Below are 19,577 nucleotides of genomic sequence, written 5' to 3'. Positions count from 1 at the left end.
GAAAATGTAAGACGTTAAAGGAACGCGCTACGCTGCTCACGCAGACACACACTGGGAAGATCGCCATTTCGCTGCTCGTTACCCTGTTCCTGACAATATCCTTGCCAGCGAAACAAAAGAAAATTTAATTGAGAAGCGGGAGTAAAAGCAAAAAGCGTCAGATTGAAATTTCTGGGCACTGGCAGTACTTCGTATAGCGCTCGTAATTCACTTAAGCTTTGGGGAAATGCTTCGTGCGCCTAATTCTTCTCCAGAGTTTCCTTTTTTTCTTATCTCGTCGGTTAATTTGTGGCAGTCGCTGCATTCAGCTCGTGTTTCCCTATGTAGGCTCATGAAAAAAAAAAAAAGATAGTTAACACTATATAGGTTGCAGAACTTCAGATTGTATCAGCTTCCGGTTCTTTTCTGTCCACGCGAAGCTCCGGAAATGAATTTCTTTCTTGCGTTAAACCCTAAATGGGCCCTATATTTTCGCAAGCATGGAATATACTTTGTGTTTGGTGTTTAGTAGAACATTTGTTTTATTTCACTACGCCTAGCCTGATGATTAACGACCATAGAAAGGTGTGTTGATGACGTTGGGGCGGGGTTTTGTACGTGGTCAACCGCCTGAGCAGCTCTAGCTGCTCGTATGTGGACATCATTGTCCGTTCTTTTGATTTCCCCTTGCACTGCACTCATTAACCTTGCGCTTTAGTATGTTGTAAACACTGAGATATACAGACCGTTTAAGGCAGACCTTTTTAATCATGTCACGGTGCCTGTCTACGGTTGACCATGCTTGGAAGGAGCCAGGTGGTTTCCTCGTACTGTATTTTTTTTTGTATTTTGCACCCTTTGAGATAAATTGATGGATAGTGTCTCTTGGTTTGCAATTGTGTACAGAAAAAATATTTCGCTTCGTTTTTTATTCTTACTCTCATTAATTTAAGCATATACACCTTTCTCATATCTGTTATATCATATGTGACTTGTCTCCACGTGGTAGTGGTAGTGATTTAATTTTTAAATAAAAAATAAAATAAAAAAGTGAAGCAAAAAAGTGCTGCCGGCCGCGGCAATTGCTATCTAATATCTTAAACACCCTAGCTGCAGCCGGCGGAAATGAAAGGGAAAGGAAGAGGATAGTGAGAAGTATAGAGGGGAGCGACAGCAAGAAAGGACAGGGGAGAGCTTTGTACACTATTTACAAAATACAAAAGTAATCAAGTTCGCGCCGCTCGCGCGCTAATGTCCAAGCGTCTCCACGTTTCCAGGAGACCTTTTACTGTGCTTTTGCTCACCGTAAAGGTGGCTTCACCGCAGAAATTTTTTTGTGTGTAGAAGTGTGCTTCGCAGAGCAGAATTCGAGAAAACTATCCGTATGCTTCTACGTAGCCGATCCGAACGTTTGATTCTAGCACGTATGACATTTACCAGCATGGCACAAACACGAAATGTGTACAAAAATACAAAAGCGAAATATGGCACAACGATTGAAATTAAAGCTTGTACGCTTACACGTTTTAGGGAGCACAGCATTTGAGGAAGTTTGATATTTGTGAAACTTGCGCGTTCGAAAATTCAAACCTAGCGGCTTCTTTCTGCTTTATTTTTTTAACTTTGTTTTTGTTCAGAGAGTGATCATTGCCTCAGCTATGTCCACTGCCGAACGCTAGTGTCTTTAAAGGGATACTGACGGAAGATCTTAAAATTGAACAAAACCGCGGAAAATAGATTCTCGGAATGTGATTACACCAAAATCTAGTGCCGCCGCGGTGGCTCAGCGGTTACGGTGCTCGGCTGCTGACCCGAAAGACGCGGGTTCGATCCCGGCCGCGGCGGCTGGAATTTCTTTGGAGGAGAAATTCTAGAGGCCCGTGTACTGTGCGATGTCAGTGCACGTTAAAGAACCCCAGGTGGTCGAAATTTCCGGAGCCCTCCACTACGGCGTCTCTCATAGCCTTAGTCGCTTTGGGACGTTAAACCCCATAAACCAAACCAAACCAAAATCTAGTCGTCACTTCGCATAATTTTCAGCGGATGCTTTTATTTTCTATGTTTTATGAGCGCGCGCCAAGCCTTCCCGCCCGGCGCGAGGTGAAGAGCATGACGTCATGACACCCTCGCCCGACAGGCAGCCGGTCGCGTCACTCGAAGGGCGATGTCGCAATGCAGTTTGGGTAGACCAAGTGATAAGGCTCCAAACCTCCGACGTTGCCGACGCAAAACTGGCAAAACCTGCGGGTGGCGATGGCAGTCGTGCTCCTGCGGGAACAGTTGGCGCGCGGGTGTTATGACGCCTAGTCGAAGCTTCCACAGGCGGCCGCCAGGTGCAACGATACGGCAATAAATCGCGAAAAAAACGTGCTACCCGCCTTTCTACGCTAAAATTCTTGTCGCATTTATCAGTTTTAGCAATAAAGCTCTTGTTTAGATGTAAAAGAGCAGATCCAAAAGTTTGATTCAGTAACCCTTTAACGCTTGAACCGTCTTTTTTAATTCGCGCATAATACTGAAATTAATACGAGTTTATAAATTCGTATAAATGTGAGGTTGTGGCAGTAAATGCAGCTTCTGCTTCAGGTGCGAGCAGCTCGTCATGACATATCTGAAGGGAGCTGACAACCTACTTGTTTCGCGAACACGAAAAATCATGCGGTAGCTTGATTGCCGCGATCATATGGAGAGCAAAGATTATTAACCGAGCTCCGTACTGCCATTCGTTAACTAAAGTTTTTCAAATTGATTTTTATTGCTGGTATTCGTTACTTTAGCCATTTTGGCCTTTACGTTTTTTTTTTTTTGTGCTTTTGTAATCACCGTGGAAACTGCTGATTAAAATTAATATGCTGGGTGCTATTATAGCCGCTTCTAAGGGAAAATAATGTCTTTAGTTCTGTTTTAAACCCGCAGCTTGAAATGATCGTTTTCTCGCTCGCATGTACAGCTTATCAGTTCGATTTTAGCATACCTTCGAGGCAATGTCGTTAGCCTGCGTTAAGTAACATCATTTCCTGCTTTCCTTCTGTCTCTAACTATCACTAATCTGTGCTTGCATTGCTTGCTGCTATAGGCCGCTGCATTTTCTTCCGAGTTTTCTGTCCTTTTCCGACCCACAGCGAAGGCTCGCCAGCTGCGATTACATTTCTCATTTCTGCGTTCCCCGGCGGTACTTTGCCTAGGCGTTCCGCCGGCACGCGTTCTCTGGCGGCGCGGAGACGCGAGGCATGTGCGTTCATTAATTTCGAGCCCGTTACTCGCTAGGGTTGCGCGGAGGGATGGACGTGCGGATATGCGGCACGAGGGAAAGCCCGCCGAGCCAGATGGCGCATCGTTTGCGCGTTGTTGCTCTTCGGTTGCAGCGGCTAATTTATGCAGCTCGAAAGAAGAAAAAAAAATTGACTCGAAAGAGCGATGACTGTTTGTTGCATGCTGAATTATTTTTTCTTTCGACTTTGTTTCTCCATTCGTTACGTTTTCGTGTGTGCGTGCGTCGCCTGTTTGGGGCAAGGCTTGACTCGTGGTGTTACGAACGTGATTACACGGCCGTTTGGTGCTTTGGGTTTGCTTGAGCGTAGCTTGGTGGCCGGTGAAATGCGGCATCATTTATTTGCCTCGAGGAGCATCGCCGTTATGGCAAACGCGGAAAGTTTCTCCGAAGGTCAAGAGAAGAGGGCGCCGTCAGCGGCCTAGCGAACTGCTTACATTGGGCTGCAGATGGATTGCAAGTCATTCTCGGCCGAGGTGCACGAAACGGCGTACACGTGGCGCTCGTTTAGAAAGCCAAGCCAGTACTGACGTCGCAGGAAATCCGGGTTGAATAAGTACCGCAGTGTCGTACTCGGTATTCGGCAGTGCTACGAAGTTCAGTTTAATACGGAAAAGCAGCGCGATATATGTATCAGTAATGGGCGTTGCGGAATTCTTAACCGTGATAGCGTAAGTAAAGGCATGCGAGTAATGGTGGACGAAAAAAAAAAAAGATAACACCCTCTGCGACAACTTACGCCAGCCACGCTGAGATGTGTGCACATCAACATGCACGCAGTGTTCTTTTCTTTTCTTTGCGTGTAAACGCAGTGACGCGTATTGGCAGTCAATTTTTCTTCAGGTGCTCAAATTGTGTCCAATTTTGCTTTCTGCTCTCGTTTCTGCAGGTAAGACACCTTGGTCCTACAACGTCGCCTTTCTCCCAACCGTAAGTTCGGCTGCCGAATGATTGGCTCTGCGTTACGCGAGTTTGACTTCAGCAGCAACGCGGTTTCAACTTCTGCCTCGTTTCCGAGGCAATGACGCTGCATGCTACCAGATACGAGAACGAAGATTTGCACTTGCTGTAAGAATTTGTGAAGTAAAGTGTGCCATGAGGAGGAGGAGGGAACAGAAACAAGAAAGTGGGAGTTGTCAGCAGCTTCCAGGGAGGACTTCTCAGTCAGGAATCCACCGAATGTCACCTTCCGCCGGACCCAGTCTACCAGCTTTAGCTGGTCCTCCGGCCGAGCGACCAGTAGAGCGATCTCCCCGGAGGTGCAGGTAGGGGAGCAGGTGGGGGCACCAGACACTTCGCCAGGATTTTTTTTTTTTTTCGGGGTGGGCACAAGGTAACTTCGTATACCGGAGCGCGGGAAGCAAGGAGGGGGGGGGGGGTCTTCTGGCCCCCCCTTTGGATACGTGCCTGGGGCACTCCCACTGAATGTGCTCATGCCCATGGGTGGTGAAACAGATAGGTGTGTTATGCTTAGCATGTGGCACACTGTTAATGGAGGAGGGGAGGTTGGGGTAAGTTTTGTGCGGGATATACGGCGATAAAAAATGGGTGTGATTGGAGTCGTCTCCATAAACGCTTTGGGTCCCATCAAGTGAGCAGTGGGAAGGCGGGTGTGTGACCGGCCTACGCGATTGTGTAGTATGCCGTGTGGCAAACTGTTAAACATTCCTGAGCTAGCACGTGTCGTCGTATTTTTTCTTTTTTCCCGTTCTTCATGCCGTCACCTTGACCGCCGAAGACTTGTACTGCTGGCAGCACACACTGCCGTTTTTCTTTTTCTTGTGAATTTCTTGCGTATGCTTATGCAGCCTGACAGCATACGCAATAATGTCTGTGTTAATGTTTCTCTCGCTTATCCTGCCGAGAAATTAGCATGTCTTTTTAATTTTAGTGTGGAGACCGGAAGCGGGCAGAATGGGTGAAGGAACCAACGCGGATTAATGACGTGCTAGTCGAAATCAAGAGAAAGGAACGGGCTTGGGCAGGGCATGTAATTGGAAGGCAAGATAACCGCTGGTCCATAATTGTAACGGAGTGGATTCCAAGAGAAGGCAAACATAGCAGAGGGTGGCAGAAAGTTAGGTGGGCGGATGAGGTTAGCAAGTTTGTGGGGATACGGTGGCCGCAGCTGGCAAAGGACAGGGTTAATTGGAGAGACATGGAAGAGGCCTTTGCCCTGCAGTGGGCGTAGTGAGGATGCTGCTCGTGATGATGATGATGAATGATGCGTGGCTTCATGTAAAACGCCACGCGAATTACACGGATTATATCTCGTTTATTGGCTTTCTTTAGCGCAGATAAGCTACATGTGTGAACGCTTCCAAACACGACTATGCAGTACAACACAATGCCAAGAACACTGCTTAGTGACTTTCCTAATAGTATTTTCTACGTGGCGGTTTTTGTACTTTTTTTTTCTGCGTATCTGGAACTCATTTGACCAGTACGTTGCATTTTCATGAAAAGTGTTACTTTTGTGCATGCACTTTGTTTCCTGTATGGTTTGCATTCTTAATAATATAAATCTCATGAATGGCTTTAACCGGTCAGATCTTTTGCTGAGAAGTACTTTCAGCAACCTCTGCATGTGCTGATGTGTGCGAATTTAAGTTTTGTGGCCAACAAACGATTTTACTTTAGATTTTTCTTTCCTTGAGCTTTCGAAAAGTAATTTCTGCACATTCAGCGTTACATCATCACTCCCAGATCTATTTCTAAGGCTATGGGCCCTCATTACATTTCGTTCGCGTTCTCGGTATCCATATATGGCGCAGGGTAGGGACAGCCACTGTAGTAGTATACCGGAAAATATCGCCGCGGCAATTTTCGTGCTGCTGCTAATGTGTCGTCTCACGTCCGCCCTTCCCTCTCCTCTCTTCTCTGCCAAACTAATTGCCTGCGCTCTTTCTTTTAGCGACAATGTTTGTCCTCAGCAACATGTTACACGTTGCGAAACTTTGTTGGTTGCTCTGCGCTAACGCCGTAGCATCGCCCTTGCCCCTCGCAAGTTGCACCTCCTTTTTTTTCGTTGTTTTTCTCCATCGCTGTGCGCACTTATGATTGCGCGTTGCGCCCGTAATTAGTATAACCACGCCTGCCGTGCATGTTTTCATTTGCATTTTATTGTTTTTCACTTCGCTCACTATTAAATAAGCGCGTGGTTACAGCGCTGATATAACGAGCCGCGTGAACGATCGGCGTTATTCAACGAGCTGTAAGCAGTCGCGCAGACAGCGTGGGAGCGCTATTAATAACGGCTTCGGGTAGCCCAGCACAGCATCAGCCAGATGACCGTTGGCTTAAATGTTGCGAAGGGAGGCGGTGATTGAAAACAGAGACAGAGTTGGCTCTCTGGTACTGAACCCACCCCTTTCCCCGGCCTTTGATCTAGCAGCCGTGATATCAAACTCGCCACATCCGCCCACCATCTCTCTATCCTCTCTTCCTCTCTCTCTCTCTCTAACGCAGAGGGCAGGTAGGTTCGGTTATGAGAAACCGAAAATTGCAGGAGTTTTAGGGTGCGCGTAGGTGGGTCCAACCAACATGTGCCAGCACGACGAGAATAGCGTAAAAGCTTTGTTGTAGAAGGTGCAACATGTCAGGTGAACTTGCGGGCGCACTCTTTTATTATAATTTTCTCTCCCGCGTCTGCTCTCTTCCAGCGCATTTTGCTGTGCCGAGAGCACCGCCACGAACAGCTCGGGGAAACTTTAAGGAACTCTGCTCAGCTACTGCCAGGGCACTTCTAATTACTATTTCCCGTGTGCTGACCCTTTTGCGTTTAAACTTCTTAACATTCACCGGAGAAGAGTGACGCGCAAAACATAACGCCCTCATCCTTTCACTCTTTTATTCTCTCACCATTTTCTCGTCCCGGTGTTATCTTTTATGTCTTTTTACCCTTCAGCTCCTGTTTAAGGCACAATGTCATGCAAAATTCTCCACCGCTGCTTGTACCCGCAGTCACTGGCGAGTGTAGTGCATCATTCAAAACACGCCTTCCGACGTGAATGCCGAGTACATCTTCACCTGTCACGCAGGACAGATCCATTGCTTATATGCCTTTGAAAGCGAGACCTCCAACTAATGGCATCAGCGTAATGTCATGCTGGAAGAAGGTTGGTTGCGGCGTCGTGATGTCAGGTCGACGTCATTATTTGGAAGACCTTTCAGAGGGATCTGCCACTTCGTTCCGGAATTGTAACCTAGCGTAGTGGCAAAGCCTCACAGCAGTGATACCGGCTGTTGGTAGCCCGAACGGTAAGACCCCTCGCTTCCTTTGTCATAGTGTGTGTCCGCGGACATGTCGTATTCAGCCAGTCGGGGCAGACAGCTGCTATATGAGTGGTCTCGTCTTTTAAATCTAACGCCATTCTATACCAAGCCTGCCTTATTGAACTGTGTGACAGTAAAATACGAACGACGTGGTCGTCTCTTTCGCCCCATAGAGTTGTGTGCTGCCTAGCTCAGTGGGTCTTGATGTGGGAGAACACCCTTTACAGGCACAGAAACAGCTAGCTGGTGACGCTTCGTTTCTTGTGCATGGTGCAGCGCGTAAATGGTTCTCGTTTTTCATGCGGTAGATTGTGCGCTTTGAATCGAATTGTATTATTGTTGTAGTGTATTGCAGTCGTGACCTACCAACCTTCCTTCGCGGCACCTTGGTCGCGATGCAACCAGTGAATCGTGAGCGCGCTTTACATCCCCACCAGTGTAAATCCAGAGATGGGGGCTTGCGATGAAGAAAATTTTAGAGCCCCCCCCCCCCCCCCCCCTTTTTTTTTCGTTTCCTTCCAAATGTCTTTCCATGTGAAATTCTTATTTGCAGGTCTTACAACCGTACCAAGTCTTATGCGGGTACTGCATTAAACATCGCGTGGTCAACCTTTCCGTTGACTTCTGCCATCGGTACGCTTCATAATACGGGAAACGAAGAGTTACCTGTACCAAAAAGCGTAACTGGGGACTTTTGAACAACCCAGTGTATTTTAATGTGACAAAAAAAAAAAGCGGCGTCGTGTGTCAGAAAAATCGCTGATTAGCTGAGGTAGGGCGGCACAATGACGGCGCCAGACCGGAAGTGACGTCACTGGTGTTAATAGCATCAACTTGCACTATCAAGCCAAGCATTGCGATGCGCTTCGTGCATTAAAAACAATTTATTAAAAAGAGCACCTGGAATTCGTTGCCAGTTTTTTTTTTTTTTTGTCTATAGCTATTACCCGCCACAATGGCTTAGTCGCCGTGGCGTTCGGCTCCTGCGCCCAAGGACGCTGAATTGAACCTCAGCCGCGGTGGTCACATTTCAGTGGAGATGAAATGCAAAAGGTACCCATGTGTGCGGTGTCAATGCCCCAATTGATTGAAATTAAATTGGAGCTCTCCACTAGTGTGTTTGTCGTAACCACATGTGCAGCTTTGGAGCGTTAAAGCCTTCGTACTACATAACAGCGCACTTTAAACCTAAGCATCCCAGAGTGCCAACCTAGACACGTTATTTTGGGTTAGAGGATGAAGAGTCGTTGTTTTTCAAGAAACAGTTGTCCTAATAAGGGTATGATGAGGCAATTGCAGCAGCCGGCTGCTCATAGCCACAGCGGCCGATATTATCAGACTCCTCGCTATGAACGCATCGCGTCGTCACATTTTTTTCCGCCATTGATTGGTGGACCGAATGCAGGCAGCAGTCGCGAGAATCTGGAACTGCTTTCTACTTTAATAACGCAATCGCCGCCGCTGCTGTTGTGACGTCGTTCCCGTGACGCGAGACAGAACTTCCGCAAAACGCCACGAGGAGCACTTTTCGCGCTTCTTGCGCAGTTTTATTTCTCTCGCTAGTGTCTTCCTGAAATGTGGCGCAATATGTCACGTGTGGCGCTGGCGCCTCTGTTCTCGTCTGAGCGGCTTCAACGCCTGCCGACTTTCTTCCTCGGGATTTTCTCCGCAAATCCCGTGACCCTTCCGGATTTTTTTTATCTTCATTCCAGCTGTTTCGTTCTAGTCTTGCCTCCTTTTCTGTTTCATTTTTTAGCTTTAAGAGGGCGGGATGCCGCTTTTTCGATATAACGGATTGCTTCACTCAAGTTTGTTTCTTTGTGTGCATTTTTTTACTTCAAATAATCTTTTTTGTTGTTGTTGTTGTTGTATATATGTACGCTGCCTGCAATTCGAGAAGGGAATCCATCCTTTAGCGCTCTCAGCTTTCTTGGTTTTTCCGCATTCCAGTCATGTTTGAAAAGTGTGCTGGTCTGTTGCAGTGACCGAAATCTCCTAGAAAACGGCTGAGAAAGTAAAAAAGAAAAGAAATCAAGGGTGTTAAAACGACAGCGTCTTTGGGTGGCACAGGATGCCGAAGACCATTTAGCTATCTACTTTTTTTTTCGCCCCTCTTTTCTGCCAAGCAAAGCACGCTGGACAATATCTCATCTCATGTTTAGGTATGTGCTGTCAGCAGGAAAATAAACAGCCCATAAAAGCGATTTTAAATTGGTAAAAAAAAATGTGCTGTCCGTCGTAGAATTCGCCCATAGGGTCGTGGGAAGTGATGTCACATCCGGTAAGGCATCAACAACCTTCTAATGCTATCGCATTTGTGATATATTTTTCCGTGCTTGTAGCGTGTCCCACCAGGCATCGGGTCCAGGAACACCGCCGCAGTGCCGAAGGAGGAAGGAAACGTGGGCCGGAGACGGGGAGTAGGGGAAGTGAAGGAAAAACTGTATTTACATCGTTACATGATTATTTACATTATGTACATAGAGCGGGACTGAGAATGGCTCTCAGTGGAAGGGGAACGTCTTCGTCAACCGTAGTCGACTGGAGCTAGCAGGCTTCTTTCGGCCACACTCATGGCCGAGTTAAATATCGTTCGGTTTCCCCAGATCCCTGGCTGGGGAATAATGTTCGACGAGCGCTGTCCAATCGGATGGACCAAAGGGGACGTTCTTGTTACCACCCACGGCTGGGCAGGTGCGGGCTTTTCCACTCTCTCGCAGCTGGGTCGATGAGAGGGGGAGATGCTGACTCATCCAGCCTTGCGGGAAAGGAATCTCCCGAAGTCTTCCAGCAGGTGAATGAACTTGATTCCCCGCCGATTGCCCAGAACGCGAGTCGGGGACACAGAATTCTTCAATTAACCGCCAGCGTGACCGGCGCCGGCACGTCGCCTCCGCTGTGGTCGCTCGGACAATACCTCCGGCGCGTCCCCGGCCTTCGCCGCTATAGTGGTCACCTCCGCTCAAGGAATTTCGCTGGGGTTACTGCTGACAATGGCCCTTGACATTCCTGCTACACTAATCCGCTGAGGCTCGGAGGGGCATTCCAAGCACCCCACTTCCCACCGCCGTCGCGAGGTTGTCGGCCTCGATGATTGTTCACGGTAGATGCTTGATCGGGCCCACGTGGTCAGAAGTACGGTCACAACATTTGCCAACACATGGTTTTAGGTGTACCTGTAATTTTTTTTTTCTGTTTCGTTGAAATTCTTCGTCAGAAAATGACGAACGCGATAAGCACGGACTACCATGCTTAACATCTACCGACAGAGTAAATCGTTACTGTTACGGCAGGTTTCAAGAAGTAAAATGTTTATTCCACTTCTGTGATCTATTTTTTTTTCTTTGCCTGTGGTACTGCTGTGCACATACTAGCGGCGGGCACAGAAGGCCAGCAATAGCTAGAAGGGACGAGAACTGAACCTAAATATTGAACGAAGTTTATTTCCGGTCAACTCCCATCAGCGCATACTATAGATCACATGCTCGCGGCACATCGTATGAATCACATGTCCATCGGTGCCGCAGGCGGACATGTATCGGCTCGAGCAGAACCACGCGCACTGTGGGCCGTGAAACTTTCTTCTTAGTTTCTTTTTTTTTTTTTGATTGCCATCATTCTACAGTTTGCCTCGAATCGGCCCTCTTGGCTTGAGCTACAGTAGGACCACGCGCAAAATTACTCAGGTTGTGCACAGAATTTGACTTAATTTCTCCGAAGAAACTGGAAAGCTAGCGTGTAGTAGCGGCATTGTGGTAGCTCCGTAGTGAATACAACGATGAGGTGGACAGCCTTGACAGGGTATGAAGTTGCGTCGTGTCTGTTGTGACTTACTGCGCGTAGTTTTACTCGAAAAGTAACAAAAAGACACGCATCCTGGAATAGATATGCGCAATCTTATTCTGAGTGCGCGAAATCTACAGCGCATCAGTAAATCTCATTGACTATGCGCAATCTTATTCTGAGTGCGCGAAATCTACAGCGCATCAGTAAATCTCATTGACTATGCGCTGGATATATAAAAAAAAAATTTCTTCGTCGAAGTTACGTTCCGCAACGAACTAATGACGCCGGGTGCATTCGTGCATTAGGCTTTCACCGAAGCGTGGACAAGCAAGCAAGCAACCACGCAAAGAGTAACGCAAAGAGATGGCCCAAAATGTCACTGCAATACACAACGGTGAGCGAACTGCAACGGGGCGGAAAGCCGTGTCGAGACATTCCCTATCGCGTCACGTTCAAGAAAGGTGCATTTAAAGCAGCCGCATATTTAATAGGCCTCAAGTTAAACGGGCAGCGACAAACACTTCTGTTATCTCTGGATCTCTGGGAATAAAACTGAGCTCAGCGTGGTGGGGTTTAGTTCGGGTAAAGTTTGCAATAAAATATTCAGCCGCTAACCCAGTTTCTAATTCGGCGCTGCTTTCTTTGTATCTTTTTCTTCACCTGACTTTTTACTTCAAATCGCTTTTTCGCGCAGCCGTCCTGTTCTTCGCATTCGCCGTGCCCGCGCATGATAGCCTTTTTCAGGAGGCAGAATCATGCCACTTCTTTTTGTTTCGCAGTTTCCCGTGCTCGCTGTTTTCTGTTGTTCTCTCTTTTCTTCTCATTGCGGGCCGCACATAACTCCGTCTGCAGTGCAGCCCACAAGGATTCCCTGTCGCATTGAGCGTATTTATTTTCTTTTTTTCTTTTGGCCGCTTGTCTCCGCGTCTATTTCCTCTTGGTCATTTTCTTCCGCTATTTGTTTTTCACTATTGTGCTTTCACGTTGTCTTTCTATTTTTTTGCTTCTTTCTTTGGGCCTTCATTTCATGCTGTCTGTTCTTTTCTGCTGCTATGTGTTCGTTTTTTCGCCAAGGTTATTGCATCTGTCGCAAGCTTCCCGTCGTTCTCCACTTTTATTCAGCGGCGGCTTCACCGGTCGGAGGCGGAAGTCGGAAGCCCTGCGGCGACGCCGGCGCACGCAGTCGCAGTGACAGCACCGAACCCGTCATGAAGGGCCGCGCTCCCTAGAATCTCGGGAAGAGGGATGGGGGGGGGGGGGGGGGGGGGGAAGGGGGGGGGGGGAGCACTGCAGTAAGCTCTCGGAAGCTGCGGCGTGATGGAGTGGCGAAATCTGTGCTCTCTCGTTTCCCTATAGACTGCCTTTTCTTCCCTTCCCTCCCGACTTCCTCCTTTGCTCTAACCTTCTTACGTTTATTTTCGTTTACCGCCCCGTCCGTTTCCTCTCTCCGCAGGAAATAGGATATTGAAACCGTTTGTTTTTCACGCAAAACATCGTAGAACGAGAGTGGACACTGCTGTCCTGGACTGCGTCTTTGTCACTGGAGACCGCGGCACCTGTTGTTTGGGCTGTTGGAAGGACAAACAAGAGGAGGGGGACGACAAAGAATGGGAAAAGGGAGATAGAGGGGGATTTTGTCGATCAGGTATTCGCTTACAGTCGCCGGTTTTAAAGCAGTCTGCTTTGTTTCATTTTTTTCTTTTGCTTCTTCTTCTGCGGGCTCCAATCAATATTTGAAGAACGTGATTGAACGGGCGTCGCTCGTCTCTCTTTCCGGTTCACTTTTTCTCCCTCCTTAAGCGCGTACTGTATTTTGAGCCCTTTTCTTTCGTATTCGCCTTTTCCGTTCTTTTATTGGCACTTTGCTAGTCACGAGTTGAATCGTGATTTCTCTCCCCTGCGCCACCTCTAAAGCTCTATCGGAAAGTTGTTCCCGCCGTCTTGTCGCCGACTGTGGCAGATTCTGCGCCCTGTTGAGGCAGGCAGTGACACTGTGGAGAGAAGTTGGGAAGAAGGACTGGTTGACCGTAACTAACAGATTTGTGTTGCCGATCAATATATTGAGCTTTATTGCCAGACGAAATCTTCGCTGTTCGATTTTAGCAAGAGCAGACCTTTGCTAATGCATGAGGTGACGCAGAGGGCAGTCATTGGTGATCCAGTGACTGATCCTTCCATTGTGTAATGACGTAATATATAGCTAACTGATATCTAATATACGTGAGAACCTAACGTGAGTTATCTAACCTACGGGCGCGGCACAATGATTCTACGGTGACGATTGCGCTGCGATGCCAGTATAGGTGCGGCCGACATGTCTCCTTCGTTTATTTTCAAGTTGGCACCCCATTCACATTGCGGTAAAAAATAAATGATAGAAGTCGGTAAGTGAATAAAAATGTCTTGCGAAAGAACAAATGATCGATAAATCAAGAGCGCTTGGCAAGTTTCCCTTAGCCGGTTTTTATTTTAATCCCCCCCCCCCCCCCCCCCCCCACTAAATTCATATAACGCGGTCTTAAAGGTGACCCGGCGAGTCTTAATGAAATCGCTTAACGTGGCTTTGTATTGGTGGAGCCTCCAATGACTGCAGCTCCTTCGCAGTCATCCGCATTGATTGATGCCCTTGACTGATGATCCCGCTTTACTTGCCCTTCTGCTTGTTTGTTTGTTTTTTGAAAAGGGGTAATTATTACTAATCTGGTCTTGGCCACGGCCGTCGTGATTGAAGGGAGCGGGCATCTTTCTACACGCTCCCGGCTGCTGCTCGGGAGCGAGGAACCGGGGCTCCCTTTATTGAGCGCGACGGGCCCCTCTTGTTAAGCACGATGTATCGCCGCGCGAAGACGAACTAGCGAAAAAAAAAAAAAAAAGGTGACGGTGCCCTGCGCGGCCGCGCTGCGAGCCCGGCTACTGCTAGTAGGAGGTCATCGTTTTCGCTCTTTTTCCTCGCCGAGCGTTTTCTTTCTTATTCTGACGTTCCTTCTCATTTATTTCCTCCGCTGTGCTTTCTATTCTGTCTATTCTCTCTTTCACTCGCTCCTTCTCTGTACTCTTCCATCCCTTATTATTTTTTCTTTCTCATTCCTTCGCTCTTCCCTGACGCCCTTCGTCCTGTCCGGAGGCCTATAGCCGACTGTGTTGTACGACGCGACGCTCGGCGACACCGATGGGGATTTTCTTGCCAGGGCCCCGCGCTGGTCCGCCACCATTCCGAGCGTGTCCCGCGCGCAGCCAGCCGGATTAACCCGCGCATTCGGCCCGACTCCCTCTCTCTTCCCGGCCTTTTCCCTGTCAGGATGTTCCATCGCACTTGTCCCTATTTTCGTCTTCTCCTCCCCGTGTTCCGTATACGTGTCGCGTTTTTTGGCCCAGTTCTCTCTCCGGGGTGTAAGTAATAACATATTGGCTTGATTTCCTGCGTTATGCGTTTCTTTTTGCAGTTGGTGCTTGTTTCGTTTATATTTTAACTCCTGAAAACAGGCTCTTAGCAGCATGCATATGTGTGCTAGCGTGCTACCTATTTCACCTGCTTCACATCGAGAAAAAGCATGGTTTGAAAAGATGTTTGACATCTTTAAAAAAATAGCTATTGAATCTTTAGTATGCGTTTGCGCGAATGCACTAGCTGCGATATCATCATGCCGAAAGGTTTCAAGACCCGCCAGCGTCTATCGATGATACACAACAATATATAAGACTTTCGACCCGAATGCCGAGCTGAAAACCGATATAAATGTCCTCGCGGTTCAAGAAAAAGAAAAATAGGACACTCGATAAACGTGCACAGTTCAGTGAACCTTCCAGATGTACAGGGTCGGTCAAATGTTCCCAGGCCGCAGAGTCCTCTTTTGAGCAGTATTGTCATGCAGTTACGACACCCGCGAATCTCAAAATATCTGTAGGGGGAAAACAGAGGTATTGTTATAACCTCTGCCGCCGCGGTGGCTCAGTGGTCATGGCACTCGGCTGCTGACCCGAAAGACGCAGGCTCGATCCGGGCCGCGACGGTCGAATTTCGATGGAGGCGAAATTCTAGAGGTCCGTGTCATCGCACGTTAAGAACCCTAGGTGGTCGAAATTTTCGGAGCCCTTCACGACGGCGTCTCTCATTACCCGAGCCGCTTTTGGACGTTAAACCGCGTAAACCAAACCTCTTCTAACCTCTGACAACCTTGATAGCTCTATCGGCATCTTGAGCCTCAGGATATACAGCAGTAAATCAGACCCTGTGGCCTGGAAACTTTTGACCAACCCTGCACGCTACGCAATTTCGCTGGTGTTTCTAGAAGCTGCCGCTTCTCCAGCTAGCAGCAGGCAGCATCGAGGTTTAACAACTTTATTTCTAAATGCAGATACAGAAAACCCCTCACGGCTGAAACGACAGCCGGTTTCTCTGCCAGGCTCGCGGGAGGCCATGCCTCAACCGCGAGACTCCACTGTTTGTCCAACGGAGCCCACGCCGACGCTACAGCTCGCAGCACTCCCGACTGACGCGATAAGGACCCGCGCGTCGTGCGCCATCTCGCGGCGCGCCCCGTGCGCCTTGACATGTTTGCGGTGCCCGGACGAACTGAACCGAGCAGCCGAGCGGGGGTGGCCGCAGCTCGATGCGCTGCGGGTGGGAAAACGGTCCCGCTTGTTTATAGGCACGCTTGGAGAGACACGGCCGCGGCGCGGGTGCTTTTATCCCGCTCGCCGTTACGGCGTTGTCCCTCTCTGTTTGTGGCATTTATATAACGCTGGAAGGAAAGAAAAGGAGGCTGCCCGCACGCAAATAAATGTACGCGAAGTGCTTCGAAGCGCTCGCGTGGAAACCGTGATCCCGTAGCTGGTTTGTCCTCGTTTCTCCTTCCCATCTCTTTGCTCGTTGTTGTTTCTTTTTTTGCTGAGATTAATATTATTGTGTCTGTAGCGTCGGTAACTCCGACTTTTTCTTTCTATTTATTTCGTGCAACTCTCTCTAGAGCTCTTTCCTCGCGGGCTGTGCGCATTCGTTCCGAGCTCGAGGCAGATCGTCATCTACGCGAGAAAGACGGGGGTAACGAGAGCGAAGTTTTTTTTTTTTTTTTCGCTGCGTGATGCGTTGTGGCGGTTTTGAAATATCCGTTTGCATGTTCCGCGTGTGTGATCTCTCAGAATTGATCGCCGAGTTGGCTTGCTTCGGCTCCGTTGCTGGGCGTGTGGTGTGTTCCGAAACCTTGCGTCTGTAGCAAGACCCGAGCGTACTAAAAAAAAAAAAGAAGAAGAATGGCGGGAAATAGTTTCATACGTACGCGTTACGAAAACGCTGTAAGAACGCAGCTTTGTTACGAAACGACGCCCTTGAAAATACAATTTGTGGCGGCACAGAACGCCATACTTTGGTAAAGTAAGAATGTGTATATCTTTCGCGGAAATTCAACTTTATTTCGTCTTTTTTATTATTGTTATTGTTCTCAAGCACGACATTCAGTTGCACCAGCAAGAGCTTGATAGGATTCCGGCTCGAAATCGCCGCACAGGCTTGTCGGCCGGCCTTCGTGGGAACACGTACGACACACGTAGAGAATCAGTGGCACACGATTGAGGTTGCCGATAGGGTTATAGGGGCACACGCGAATTGTTTCTAGTGCTGGAACTGCTCCGATCGGCTCGGATGTGCAGTAACCGTCCAGATTGTACGTCCCCTCCAGCACAGCGCTCTTGTGGTCTGTGTGGTCGTCTTCGCCTTTTCTTTCATTTTTTTCGCTTTGCTTGCGACGTTTATGGGACGTTTATGGGACGTGTCCCCTACACTAACGGTGCACCTCACTCGAAAGTACTTCTTTCGACTTCGGTGTAGTTTCGAAGCTCGTGTCCCTCCCCTCGTCCTTCTCGTGCGCTCCCCTTCTGTTCAGGCAGTTCGAGGGCGCGGTCAGCTTGAATTCGTTGGCTCTTATTGCGTTATCGATTCATTGACCGATGCTGGAAGCTATTCGTCCTTGTACAGGCTGATGGACACTGCTGTTCTGGGCCGAGCGGCGGCTGGTACAGCCCGCGCAGGCAAAACCAGAGGATAGCTGGACTCTCAAGAAAGTCGAATTCATTGATGTTCGTTTCAAACGGCCTGGTGGCCCATGGATGGGATAATGATTGTTGTTGCAGGCAGCACAGTTTGGCCGCACAACTGGAAACGCTGTCTGTGCCTGTCGGCTTTGATAGTGCTCAAAACATGCTACAAATTTAGCCGGGTGTTTTGTGTCCGACATGTTCCTGACCTATTCCTCTAAGGCGCACGTGTTTTGTGCGTAGATATTAGGCCTCGCGTTAGTGCGAGATCAATAGAGCTAGCGTTATGGCCGCGAAGCATGAAGAAGGCCCCGAAGTTTCCGTTTGGTTTAAGTATTGATCGTTGTAATATGTTGCCCGTTTATGGCGAGCGCAGCACATTTTTTCCTTTTGCTTCTTATTTGAACCTGTGAGAAAAAAAATCAGACACCTAATTTCATTAAGTGTTCGTAATGTAACAGCGTTAGCAGCGGTTGATGTCTGTACCAAAAGTGACGTCACTTTCCTCCAGCCAATGGGACTGCTGCGGTTTGGTGACGTCACTTAGAACTAGCCAATGGGCGAATTTTATGACCGGCGACGCATTTCGGCCCCATGGGGCTTCTAATGATTAAAACACTAGCCCTCCCCTTTCGCCTTTCAATTTTTAGCCATTCGGGACGAGGCCATGTTCTTTGAGCGGGTTACTGAGGAACTTAATCACGGAGTAAACACGAAGTACTATCAAAGGGGATTTTGGGGGCGCTCAAGTTCACTTTCAAGCGGGACGGAGGGGGTAGTTCCTTACTTTTACCCCGCAGACGTATGCACGCTTGAACGTTTCAGTGGGTGATAGACTTTGTTTCCGTCTTATTTTCATTTAGTTATTCCACTTACTGTAAGCCAGTTTAGTATCTAAGGAACGCAATTCAAAGCTTCTTCCCGCTGAGCGGTAGCATAATGTGGTCTTTCTTTCTCGCTGCTCGACACATTCGGCTCATTTCTGGGCTTCGAAAACAATTCGAATAAAAGAGTTCTCCGAGTTTGGTGGATTGGCGGAGTTTGCCTGAACGTTTGTGCAGGTTGTGCTGTTACGAGAAATTGGCATAATGACGACTTTTTGATTACTTGTCCCGCCTGTTCCTGAAAGAAGTGGCCCATTACATGCTTAATTACTATAAAACAGCCACTGGTAGATGTAGACTGGGCATTTTGCATAGGCATTTATTTGCAGACGTGGTTAAATGAAAGCGGAAAAATAAATATTTAAGTATCGTACATTCGCTTCGTCTGTGCACGTCTAATTAGAGCGAACGCGTGTGTCCGCGTTTTACTTAGTAGGTATGGCTATAGCTGTCCTTATTAGTATGTTGGAGAAAAGCAGACCGGAAGGTGTTCGTCCTACTGCGGAATATCTCTGGACTTCTCTTGCCCTCTGGGTACTCCTCTACCGCTTCCATTCGTGCTTTTTGCTGCTAGTTTTTTTTTTTTTGCTTATTAATCACTATAGCGTTCTGAAGGAATTAGTCGTAATGAGTCGGCGAGCCTAAGAGCGAAGCTATAGAAACTATTTTTCTCTGTCATTTCTTTTCCTTCAGTTCCAACTCCTGGCTCTTCTTACGCATATAATACAGCCCATACACTCTCAGAAAAAAACCGGCCCAGGGGGGAGTAAAGACAACTTTAGTCCTAAAAAGGGCTCTTTAGTCCCTAAATTTGCACACGACACACTCCTTGCCAAAAATGCGCGCCGTGCGCAAACTCAACGGACTAACTGCCGAGAAAGAGACTAACGGGAGGCGAATCGCAGCACAGCAGCACGCGAAAATTGCGCGAGAAGACCCTGACTGCAATAGTACTCGATTTTTGAAGCGCATGGATGTCGTCTAAGGCCAGTGAGGGCACTGCCGCTGCCTGTGACGAGGCGGATACCCTTTTCCGTGAGAAATAGGCTTCGTGCCACCGAAACGGCTGGCAGCTGTGCAAGTGCATAAACAATTACTACGAACTTCAATACGTGTCAAATGTGAGTTGTAAAAGTTACGGTTGAGCAAGTACACGTAGTTTCATACCGTTGCCGTTGTTTACGAGCTTATGTGATGCTGTGTAAGTATCGGCGACACTTAGCAGTCAATTCCCTGTCACCGCTCTCCGCCGGTAACAAAAAACGAAGTGAACCATCGCCTTCTACCTTTGTTTTCAACAGGCTATAATGTGCAGCTGCCAATTGCAAGGAAGAAGACCACCTTATACGCAA

General features: G+C 48.1%; 1 protein-coding gene and 1 long non-coding RNA gene across 2 annotated transcripts in view; both read left to right on the top strand.

Moving 5' to 3' along the window:
* LOC149341018 (uncharacterized) overlaps nucleotides 1–4,285 on the top strand; it is a 174,447-nt gene extending 170,162 nt beyond the window's left edge. Inside the window, exon 4 of the long non-coding RNA XR_016283687.1 lies at nucleotides 4,140–4,285. This is a non-coding gene — a long non-coding RNA (uncharacterized LOC149341018). The remainder of the gene's footprint in view (nucleotides 1–4,139) is intronic.
* LOC149341017 (fasciclin-2-like) overlaps nucleotides 1–19,577 on the top strand; it is a 278,252-nt gene that overhangs the window by 217,577 nt on the left and 41,098 nt on the right. The window lies entirely within an intron of this gene.

This window comes from Amblyomma mixtum, chromosome 6 (genome assembly GCF_055824585.1).
Source record: "Amblyomma mixtum isolate Tamu chromosome 6, ASM5582458v1, whole genome shotgun sequence".
In the NCBI taxonomy this organism is placed as follows: Eukaryota; Metazoa; Arthropoda; class Arachnida; order Ixodida; family Ixodidae; genus Amblyomma; species Amblyomma mixtum.
The sequence above is the reverse complement of the archived record's forward strand: the minus strand, read 5'-3'. Positions and strand labels throughout refer to the sequence as shown.